At 37.7% G+C, this 12,371-nt stretch overlaps 1 non-coding gene across 1 annotated transcript; it reads left to right on the top strand.

Annotated features, from left to right (window-relative positions):
• The first annotated feature begins 376 nt into the window (after nucleotides 1-376).
• On the top strand, nucleotides 377-483 carry LOC148548739 (small nucleolar RNA R71). Its single transcript, XR_015897327.1, has one exon. It is a non-coding gene; the product is annotated as a small nucleolar RNA R71 (small nucleolar RNA).
• The last annotated feature ends 11,888 nt before the right edge of the window (nucleotides 484-12,371 follow it).

The raw sequence follows: 12,371 nt of genomic DNA, 5'->3' as shown, positions 1-12,371 counted from the left end.
AGGTGAATTCCCAATGTAGTTGGCTTGCTCCTGACTACCCTCTGCTTCTTCATTCACTCCTTCTTGGGTTGTTGATGAAGTGGAGATTGCTGCTACTTGGTTCCTCTCCATCTTCTTGGTGAGGTCAGCCAGCTGCTGGGTAATAAGCTTGTTTTGGGCCAGCAGAGCATCTACATTGTTTAGCTCCATTACTCCTCTTGTGTTCCCTCTTTCGAAAGCATAGAAGTAGTCATTCTCTGCTACAGTTTCAATGACATCTATGGCCTCATCAATGGTCTTCTTCTTATTCAAAGATCCTCCAGATGAATGGTCTACTGCCTTCTTTGATTCATATGACAGGCCTTCATAGAAAATGTGCAGCTGCACCCATTCATTGAACATATCTGGTGGGCACCTCCTTGTTAAGTCTTTAAACCTCTCCCATGCTTCATATAGAGTCTCACCATCTTGTTGCCTGAAAGTTTGGACCTCAGCTCTCAGCCTATGGATTCGTTGAGGGGGGTAAAATCTTGCTAAGAATTTGTTCACCACATCTTCCCAAGTTGTCAAGCTCTCTTTCGGGAAAGACTCCAGCCACTTGGCTGCCTTATCCTTGAGTGAGAATGGAAATAAGAGCAGTCTATAGGCATCAGAATGAACACCATTAGACTTCACTGTGTCACATATTCTCAGGAAGGTGGTTAGATGTTGATTGAGGTCTTCTTGGACACTTCCTCAGAACGAACAATTGTTCTGAACAAGGGTGATGAGCTGTGGTTTTAATTCAAAATTGTTTGCATGGATGGTTGGCTTTTGAATGCTACTTCCACAGTTTCTTGGGTTTGGATTGATGCAAGAGCCTAAAACTCTTCTATCCTCCCCAGCATGATTTGCTCGACCTCTTCCGCCATGGTTGTGAGTCTCTTCTTCATAATGGTTTTCCATGTTTTCTTCCATGTTTGGTTCAAAGTATTCCTCAAAGTGTTCCTCCTCTTCTTCAGCACCAACTACACATTTTTCTCTTGCCTCCCTCCTTAGTCTAAGGAAGGTTCTCTCAGGTTCAGAATCAAAGGAAGTTGAAGCCCCGCTTCTTCTCCCTGTCATACAACCAACAAGTACAAGCAAAGAGAATAGGTGCAGAAAGTATATTTGTCAGAATTACTGTTAGTGTGAGTGATACAATATATCAAACAGTTAGTGGGTTAGTGGAATGAATGGTAAATAACAAAGAAAAAGTAGGGGGAAGGGAAGAAATTAACTAAAACAGAAAGTAAATGACTCAAACAGAAAATTAAATCAAACAAAAAATAAAATGCTCAATCTAGTTATCCTCCAATTTAATCATTGTTGATGCACAATCAATCCCGGCACGGCGCCATAAATTTGATGCACGGAAAACTTGTCTCATAACAAATTTCCTTCGGCAAGTGTACCGAATTTGTCGTCAAGTAAAAACTCACAATAGATTGAGGTCGAATCCCACAAGGATTGATTGATCAAGCAACTTTAATTAGAGGAATGTTCTAGTTGAGTGAATCAGAATTTTAGTTGAGAATTGCAGAAAATTAAATGGCGGGAAAGTAAATAACAGAAAAGTAAATGCTAGAAATAAGAGCTGAAAGTAAATGACTGAAAGTAAAGTGCAGAATTGTAAATGGGAATGGGGGAATTGCTGATGAAAGTAAATGATAGAAAATAAAGAGAATGGGTAAGATCAGAAATGGGGGGTTCATTGGGCTTAGGAGATGTTGCATTCTCTGGATCAATTTCATTTTCATCTCTTCCTCAATCAATGCACTCATTGATCTTCTTGGCAATCTTAAGTGATTGAATTACAGTTTCTTGTAATTTAATCTCTCAAATCTTGATCAATAGCCAATTCCTTGGTCAATTGCTCATGATAAAAGATGAAGTATGGTCACTGATTATACCACATGCATTTCCCAAATCAAGTGTTGAGAGGATTATAGTCACATATCCATCCAAACCCAATTTGGTCCAGCATGAGAAAGCATTTCTAGCATGATCTCTTCATTCCTCTTTCAAGGTTCAGAAGAGATCCAAGTATGAATAGCTTCTTTTCCAAGAGAACTACCCAATTGGATGAAGATCGAAAGCTTTCAAGTAAAATCAAGAGAAAAGATAGAAGAAGAATAATGAAAATTAGTATTGATCCATCCAATTACAACAGAGCTCCCTAACCCAATGAAAGGGGTTTAGTTGTTCATAGCTCTGGAAAATGAAAACAAAGATAGAGAATACATGATGAAACTAGAAGTGCAGAGGAAGTAAACACAGAGAATAATTCTATGCCCAGAGGCTCCCTATAATTTCCAACTCCCAAAGTAATTCAAAGCTACTCCTATATATACTACTCTTCTGTTATTCTAGTTGATTCTTCAAGTCTTGGGTATGGGCCTTTGGATCTTGAGTTTGAAGCAGTTTTCTTCTTCATTGGGCTTAGCTGTACTTGCAGAGAGAAAGTGTGAAGTGGGCAGAGACTTTTAGCTCAGGAAGTTAGTGGTGTTAACGTTCAGTGAAATTGTGGGTTTGAGAACGTTAGTGACAATCACCTTTTTCACTAACGTTCCTCACCAAAGTTAAGAGCCACGTTAACCTCAACGTTAGTGGCACAAACGTTGCCACTAACGTTTCCACTATGTCCTTCGCACACGTTATTGGGACTCAACTTTCCCAATAACGTTTAGGATTCTCCCCCTTCCCTACGTTAGAGTCCACGTTAACTTAGTTAACATGGCGCTTTTAACGTAGGCTTGCCAACCTTCGAGAACGTTAGTGACACTTACTATTGTTACTAACATTCCAATGTGCCCCTAATTCTCACGTTAGAGTCCACGTTAACTAGGTTAACGTGGCCATGCTAGCCATCTCCAACGTTAGTGACAAAGTTGCGTGTCACTAACGTTGTCTCAACATTCCCTTATCCACATTAGCTTCCATGTTAACTAAGTTAACGTGGGAGTTAACGTGGCTCATGGTGGCATGTGTGGGCTCCTTCCAACGTTAGTGACAATGTTGGGTGTCACTAACGTTGGCGTCACCTCCCTTCTTCACGTTAACTTTCACGTTAACTAAGTTAACGTGGGAGTTAACGTGGCTTATTGGGGCTTGTGTAGGTTCCTTCCAACGTTAGGGTTTAGGGTTTTTGTACTGCACCTGAAAATTTTGGGGGTCACGTGTACGCGTGGGTAAGGTGTACGCATAAGGTGTTGGAAACATGGTGGTCACGCGTACGAGTGACGCGTACGCGTGGCTGGGTGCTCTATTTTTCAAAATTTTCCAATTTCTTGCACCAAACCAATCATTCCAAACATCCAAACAACTACCAAAATACTATAAAATTTTATTTAACATACTAGATCCCAAATAAACTCAACAAACTAAACTAAACATGAAATTAAACTTATTTTAGCAATATTTACAAAAGTGAAAAATAAAATGATGTTACCATGGTGGGGTGTCTCCCACCTAGCACTTTTATTTATTGTCCTTAAGATGGACTTATGGTAAGCTTTCATCAAGGTGGCTTGTGCTTGAATTCATCTTTGAACATCCACCAAGGGTTGGATCTCCAATAAGTTCTATCATTCCATGTCATTTTCATCAAGCTTTGATGGAGTTCTTCACAAACTCTGAACTCCCAAAATTGATCCTCTTTGTGTGACCCGGGATCCCACACTTTGTTTTTACACCCATCTTCAAGTTGATCATCTTGATTCCATCTGGGTGGTTTAGCCTTAGAATTCTCATTTACGCACCAAACTATCCTCCTAGACCCAATCAATTGAGAACTATACCAATCCTTGATCCTAAACCTTGAGCTTCCAATCATAATGAGCCGAAAGTTATGATGCCAACCATTAATTATCCTTCTCTTATGCTTCATTCCACAAAACGCCCTAAGTTGGCCATCCGTTTCAAGCAAACCAAATTCAAGTGGGATAATAAAGCTAGGAGTAATAAATTTTACCCACTCAAATGAAGGATTAGATGGCGGCCTAGGTAGAGAAGTTTCCAATAATCTTGATAGAGCACGTTCCACTCCCGTAAGATTCTTCAAGCTCTACCTCTTACCAAGCTTCCTCAAGTTCACACGCTTCTTCACTAACGTCCTCTAGCTCTTCCCCATCACTCAAGTCATAAATAGAAGGTTGTGTGAAATCTACCTCAACATCAAATCCAAGTTCAATGGGGAAGGATTCATCAAGCTCAAAAGGATCATACGTTGATGTGGAATCATCATAAATAGGGGAACTTGGTGCTTGCCCCATTTCTTCCAATTCTTCAATCACAATATGTCTTGGAAGTTATGCACTATCCTCCTTAACATCACTTTCAAACACCATGGAGGAGGGCTCTACAACTTGAGATTCCTCTTTATATTCAACATCTCCTAAATCTTCAACCACTTCTCCCATTTCAATTATCTCAACTTCCTCCTCTTCTTGCAATTCTTGCTTCAACTCTTCTTCTTCACTTTGAAGCTCCAAATTCTCCTTCTCATTGTGCTCCTCAATTAATCCTTCACATTTAACAATAAGGGTGTCTTGGATAGTTGAGCACAATGATGCCAACTGGCTCATCACTTTGATTAAGCTAGCCACGACTTTCCCTTGCTTTTGGCAACGAGCTAGAAGTTCTTGTTGTTCTTGCATTAGGGGTTGGAGAGATTTGTCCAATGAAAGTGATGATGGAAGAGAGGATTCATTATTTGGAGGAAGAGTGTCATAGTTGGAAGGTAGTTCATATTGGTGAAAATCTTGAGGTGGTGTATAAGGAATTGGTGGTTCTTGGGAGTATTGGTGTTGGAATGGTAGTGGCTCTAAGTATGGTTCATATAGCTCGTACGATGGTTGGTATGGTAGGTATAGGTTAGGATCATATGGAGGTGAATGGTGGTATGAGGCTTGTGAGTAGGGTTGTTGGGGGCTATATTGAAGGAAAGAGTCATATGCATATGGTGATTGTGGTTGACAACCACAAATGAGGGTCACCATATCCATTAGGTTGATATGCATTAGGAGTTGGATTATACCTATAAGAAACTGGCAGAGGTTGTTGCTAAGAAGAGTATCCATATGTTTGAGGCTCCTCCCACCTTTGATTTCCAAATCCTTGATGCAAACCTCCATTGAAGCTTTAATTTTCTACAACATAGTTTGAAGTAAACTCATAGCCAAAGGGATGAGAATTCATAGTAGCAAGAGAAAATGAAAACAAAAACTAGCAAGAAACAAAGAAAACCAAATCCTAAGACTAGCAAAAACTAGCAAATAAACCAAAAATCAAGCTATTCACAATATTGAAATTTATATAAAAACCAATAACAAGCACACATTGCAAATCTCCGGCAATGGCGCCAAAAACTTGAAAGAGTAAAACCCGTTGGCTTAGAATTTCTTCTCGGTAAAAGAGAAATAACTTCATTGCAAGTATAGTTCCAAACCGATAGATAACACTCCATCAAATTTTAATTTTGGTTGTCACAAGTCCAACCCAATAAAGATGATCGAGAGTATTAGTCCCGAGTTGTTCTCCCTATGAATCTCAATCGAGTGCTCAATTATTGGTTATGAGTTTCATGGGGGTTACGTTGATAAAAGTGCAAGAAATTAAATGGCAAGAAAATAAAGGTAACAACTAAAGATAACAAATGCTAAAAAGAGGTATTCATGGCAAGGATTGAGAATCTAGGTTTTTTATCCTAACCATTAATCATAAAACAATAGTTATCAAGATTTAATCCTATTTCATCATCTCCAATATTGGAAGAAGGTACAATGTTATCTTCACATTGAGAGAAAGTCAAATAAGACTAGTTAATCTCAATCCATAAGTCCTAATCAACTTACTAATTGAATTAGCAAGAGATTAAAGTCAATAGAAACAATATTAACCAACAACTCTAGATCACCAACAGAAGTTGGGTATTAATGACTCAAGATTCCCTAATTTCTCTTTCTAAGCCAAGAATGCTCAAAAAGCTACTCTAACATCCAACCAAGTATTTTGTCAAAAACTTGGAAGCCATAAAATGAAAGCATGGTAAATTGTAAGAAATATAAAATCTACTACTACCCAACGCAAGAAATTAACAATAACAACTCAATTAAACATCAAAAGAACATAAAACATGAAATTGCATTAAAAAGGAAATCCAAATCCAACAAGAATTCATCAACATAAAAAGAGGCATACAAGGGAAATTAACAAGTAAAATTAAGAGATCAAGGATGTAGGAACAAGAAACTGCAAAGAAAAGTAGATGAAAACAAGAAATAAAATCTAAATCTAAGAGAGTTTGACCTAATTCTACCATAATTCTAGAGAGAAAAGGGAGCTTCTCTCTCTAGAAACTACCTAAGGCATGATCTTAAGCTAATCTAATTGCTCTCTCTTTGTCCAATCTTAAATTATGCATCAAATAACCTCAGAAATGAGTTGGATTTGGGCCTAGAAAGCTCAGAAATTGCCCCCAGCGTATTCACTTTAATGAGGTCACGTGACTAACGTCACGCGTGCGCGTGGCTGATGTACGCGCGTCCAATTCCCTCTTCACGCGTACGCGTGAATGATGCGTGCGCGTGGCCATGAATGTGCTCCTCACGCATACGCGTTAATGACGCGTGCGCGTGGCCATGAATTCTCCAAATGCTCATTTCTTCATGAATTCTCCACTTTGCATACTTTTCTCTTCACTTCTTCCATGCAATACTTGCCTTATGAATCTGAAATCACTCAACAAACATATCAAGGCATCGAATGGAATCAAAGTGAATTAAATTTAGCTAATTAATGGCTCAAAAAGCATGTTTTTAACTCTTAAGCACAAATTAGGGAGAATTACAAAAGCATACAATTTCGTTGAATAAATGTGAGATAGGAGTTTATCAGGACCTTATGATAGGATTGAATTGGTTGTTGAAAATTTTGGATTGATGATGTATGATGATTTCGATGATATTATGATGTTATTGTTAATGAATTGTGTTTAGGATTGATATTGGTGTTGAATGATGTAACTTATGAGGATTGAAGATGTCATAGGATGGATGAGATTTATGAATGGTTGCATTGTACAACTTGGTTAATATTTATATTTTGATTTGGATATTGTGATTGTGTTGGATTTGTGGTGGGAAAAGTTAGAAGAGAATGAATGTAATAGGTGTTGAAATTGATAGAAATGTTATGAGATGGTGAATTGATGTAGGAGGTGGTGTTTTATGATGTTTGGGTATGTTTTGAGTTGTTATGGTTTTGGAAGTTTTGGAAAACTAGAGAATTGTCACTTTTGGTAAATGGAAGATCTTATGCTCTTTTTTTGTATTTTGATTATTTTATTATAGTACTTTTCTCACCCTTTTTATTTTATAACTTTGTTGCCTTAGAGGCTTTATTTCTGAAAACTTTGAGACATAGGTTGTTGCTATTTTAAAACTTCAAAACTCTATTGTATTCAGTTTGACTAGTCGGCCTAAACTCCGCAGACTATGACTAGTCCTCTTTTTGTATATCATTCTTATATATATCTTGTTTACTTCAGTTATTACATTGTGTATCCTGGAGCTATCTACAAGGTTTTATATGTATTATATTTTGTTCTGTTCATACCTACGCGTTTATGCGACTTTGAGCTTTATTCCTTCATCGGCCTTCTAGTTATATAAATTCTTGGACATATACTATATATTATAAGCTTTAGAGCTGCCGTGACACTTTGTTATCCTTTGCTTACGGCTAGAGGTAAGGCTTAGGGTAACGGGGTGTTACAAGAAGCTGTGAAGGCTGAGTTAGACTCACTTGCAAAACGTGAAGTCTTTGGACCTGTAGTTCATACACCAAAAGATGTAAAACCTGTTAGATACAAATGGGTATTTATGAGAAAACGAAATAAGAAAAATGAAGTTTTACGCTATAAGGCACGACTTGTGGCACAAGATTTTTCACAAAGGCCCAGTATAGATTATGAAGAAACATATTTCCCTGTAGTGGATGCAATAACATTGTGTTATTTGGTCAGTTTATCCGCATACCATAAACTACTTATGTATTTAATGGATGTGGTGATAGCCTACTTATACGGATAGTTAGATCGTGATATCTATATGAAAGTCCCTGAAGGACTAAACATATATAAACCATCCAATGAATATTCGCATGGGTTATATTCAGTCAAATTGCAAAGATCTTTATATGGTCCAAAGCAATCTGGACGAATGTGGATTCAAGAACAGATTCAAGAATGATGACATCTGCCCATATGTTTTCATAAAGAAATCTACATCTGGATTCATTATAATTGTTGTGTACGTTGATGATCTAAATATCATTGGAACCCTTGAAGAATTTGAGATGAAGGATCTTGAAAAGACTAAATTTTGTCTCGGCCTGCAGATTGAGCATACAAGATTATCTTGAAAATAACATACACAGAAAATATCTTGAAAAGATTTCATATGGATAAATCGCATACATTAAGTACCCTAATGATCGTAAGATCTTTGGATGTGGAAAAGGTTCAATTCCGTTGGTGCGAGCCGGATCGTTGGTTAGGAATTTCTCTCTCTTCTCCCAAAGAGGGGAGGAAAAGATGGGATTTTAACATTGCATGTATAGTCCTAACCGACAATAGAGTTGAAAGAAAACTTAGAGAGAACTAAAAATAAACTCTAATGATCTCCTCTCATTCACCAAGTGTTGCTCCACCAATATGAGCTCTAGGCCATCAGAATTGGGCCTCCAAAGCTCCCCAAAATGCGAGTCACGTACATTTTTAATGAAAGCACGCACTGGTATCCTTGCGTACGCACAGGTGTGTACGCACACACACTTGGCCGAATTCTCAGGTTGTGCGTATGCACAAGAGGATGTGCGCACGCACACTTTGCAGTGCTTTTCTCCTTTGTTTCTTCATGTTTCCTCCCTCTTGCATGCTCTTCTTCCATTCTTACCAAGTCATTCCTACATATTATATCTGAAATCACTCAACAAAACATCAGGGTATCGAATAGAATGCAAATGGAATAAAAATTGATCAAATTAAGCACAAAAGAGCATGTTTTCACAATCAAGCATAATTTGGGAGGAAAACTCAAAAGCATGCTATTTAAGGGAATAAATGCAGGTTTACATGATGAAATCTACTCAATTTCACCCAAAATTTACCATCAAATATGGATTTATCAATTCTCCCACACTTAAACACTAGCATGTCCTTATGATAATCATAATCAAAGGAGATGAATGGAAGGGTAAACAACTTATTCAAAGTTCTAGCTATATGCATGCAACTATCCTAGATATTACCTACTAATATCTACTCTACTGAAATTTGGTAAGAACAAACCATGAATGCACTATTATTAATGTCCCAAGAATTGAATTGAGATTTTCAAAAACTAACAAACAACTTGCAAAAAGATACAATATAAGAGATAAAGCAATCGAACCCCTCACCGGAAGTGTATTCACTCTAATCGCTCCTTTTTTAGGGCTTAGTCACTCAATTCTCCTTTAATCTTATTTTTCAAAGATTTGCAAATCATCTAACAATCAACTAATATTTGATGCATGAAAAGAAATATCATGAGGTATTTGGAGGGTTGTAATGGGGCTAGGGTTAAGGTAAGATTAATATGGTTAAGTGGACTTAGTGAATTAGATCATTGATTAGCTCAAGTATCCACCTAATCTTATATCATCCTATATACACATAACAAAATAACCTAACTTTCTATTTATCTCTTATCTCATATTCTCTCATGCATTTCCTTTATAAGACTCACACATATGCACTCTTTATTTAGCATTTTAATTATTGATTTTTTTTTGCAAAAAAGTTTTTTTTTCCTTTATCATTAAAAAGAGATGTATATGCTTTAAGTAGTGAATGCATGGGAGTTCACCTATTTTTCCGAATTTTCACAATGAATATCCCATGTAACTTCATCACCAATGTTTCCCAACAATTTTTCCCCACACTTTCAGTATCACACACTACTCCACCCAAGCTAATCAAAGAAGCAATCCATGGACATTAATGGTTTTTTGCTTTAGGGAGAATAATATGTTTCAAATTAGAACAAAAAGAGATTTAAAAGGCTCAAATATGGGTTACAATGGTGAATGTAAGGGTTGGCCATTTGGGTTAGTGAGTTCAATTTCGAAAATGGTCTCAATCATTCTACATGCATTCAAACACCCAATATATGACAGAAAGACTCAAGCAAATCTGAGATCACAATCAAAGAGTATAGCACACAAGAACAATCTTTGTGGTTGAAAATGTGCAACCATCCATTAGAGCTTAAATCTCACTGGGTATGTTGTTCTAGCTCTTTTCTATGTTCTATGAAATGAATACTTCAAGCAAGTTGAAAAACAATTTTTTCCAATTCAATCAATGGAATGCCCTAAGAGAGATTTTCATGAAAATTTCTTGTTGTTTTTACCAAACTTATTTACTCTACCATGTAACATGCAAATATTTACTACCATAAAACCATAAATAACTAAAAATATATACAAGCAAACCAACTAAAGTGCAATAAAAACAAAATTACCAAGAAAGAAAAAAATTAAAAAGTATTGCAAAGTGTCTAGGAAAAGAATTTTATCCCCTCAAAGTTGTCGATCCTCCCTCACACTCAATCACTGCACGGTCCTTCGTGCATGCTCATAATCTGGGAGGTAGAAGACTAGGGGGCTCCACCTTCAGCTGGTGGGCACTGAGGCATGGGTTGATCATTCTCACTGTCTTCTTCCACATCTAGCTTAGGTGAGGCTGTTCAAACTGGGCTGGGGTCTCTTCCATCTAGTCTTGCCACTATCCAGTTGAAACGCTTGGACTCAAGTCGCTCCATGCAGCGTATATCATGCAACATGTCTTGTACAATGTCTGGAAGAGACCGTAGAAAAAGTAGTGGAGTTGATGAAGTCAGTGGTGCTGATGATGATGATGGCTCAAGTGGTTTCCTCTTGGTGGGTGTCTTCTTTGTGGATCCATCTAAATCTCCACTTGGAATGAATTAGTTACCAATGGAGATCTTGAACATGACGTCCGTAGGTCGCCTCTCTACCCCCTAATATAGCAAATCGCATCACAAGAGATGGAAAGGGAATATTGATTTTCCTCTGTTGGATCACCTTCCACAGTGATCTGCGAATCAAGGGCGAGATAGCTATCTTCTTGCCTTCCAAAATAGCCCAAAGCAATATAGCGGTCTGAGTCGAATATGGGTAGCATGGGTGCTAGGAAGTATGTAATCGCCCACTATTTGTTGCCAAATACGTGCCTCGGCGGTCAAATCGGAATAAGCAATGCTAACGGGAATAGCTTTTTCTCCCTTGCTATATTCCCAACTTGCACCGGGACGACCGATTTTTCTCAAAATCGGAGCCAAGGACATCCTCCCCTTAAACACATCCGCTATGATTCTTGAGTAAGCATCCAAAGTAAGCAGAATGTGGGGAATCTCTAGAAGAGCTTCAAAAGATTTGTTGGAAGAATCCAACATCTTCCCTCGGAGGAATACGGACTCCTCTTCCTAAGCTTGACAGTTCGCATAAAACTTCCGCACCATGGACTCATTTACCTCAACGGGGTCTTGATCAAGGAATCTCCAATGAAGTGAGGAAATCTTTTTATGGATGAGTGTTGCATATTTGTTTGGAATCTTGAGCCTCTGCTCCTAATGGATTTCTCTTTTTTCAAGTTTAGAATATTGGAGGTAGGCTTTTTTATTGGCAAAGGGGTCTGGTTCGTAACTCCGATGATAGGAGGGACACGGAAGAGCATTCTCTGAGTCCACCAGTTGTGGAACCGGCGCTTTGCCTTTTTTGCGCATCCTAAAAAGGAGAGATAAAGAAATAGATTTCAAGATTATATGGTAACAACAAAACAAGATCAATGAGGAAGCACAAACAATGTAGAGAAGTGATGCGGGGCAGAAGTTAGACCAATTAAGAGATTATAATATAATAGAACAGCGTTACGAGTATAGCTCTTAACCAGCAAAAAACTCGCCTCATCAACTTAGAAAGGTTGTCACAAAAAGTTTAGAATAAAAATACTGGGAGTATGAGTCCCAAGTCGTCTCCCAACGAGTTGCTAGAAAGGATGCTAATTTATTAATCAGGAGTTTCCAAGAGATTTTTGAGAGTTGAATAACAGAAAATAGACAATTGTAATTTAGTGCAACGAAAATTAAAAGGAATTTATATTATTGAAAATAAAAAGCCTTGACTGAGGGAATGATTAATTGAAAGTTCTATCCTTGTTGGAATTTTCTCAAGTATAGTATAAAGAGGTTGTTATTTTCACTTAGTCAATTGATGAGCGGATAATTTATACCCTTTTTGGCTTTGTT

Source organism: Arachis ipaensis, chromosome B8, assembly GCF_059453495.1.
Source record: "Arachis ipaensis isolate K30076 ecotype BB chromosome B8, ASM5945349v1, whole genome shotgun sequence".
NCBI lineage: Eukaryota > Viridiplantae > Streptophyta > Magnoliopsida > Fabales > Fabaceae > Arachis > Arachis ipaensis.
The sequence above is the reverse complement of the archived record's forward strand: the minus strand, read 5'-3'. Positions and strand labels throughout refer to the sequence as shown.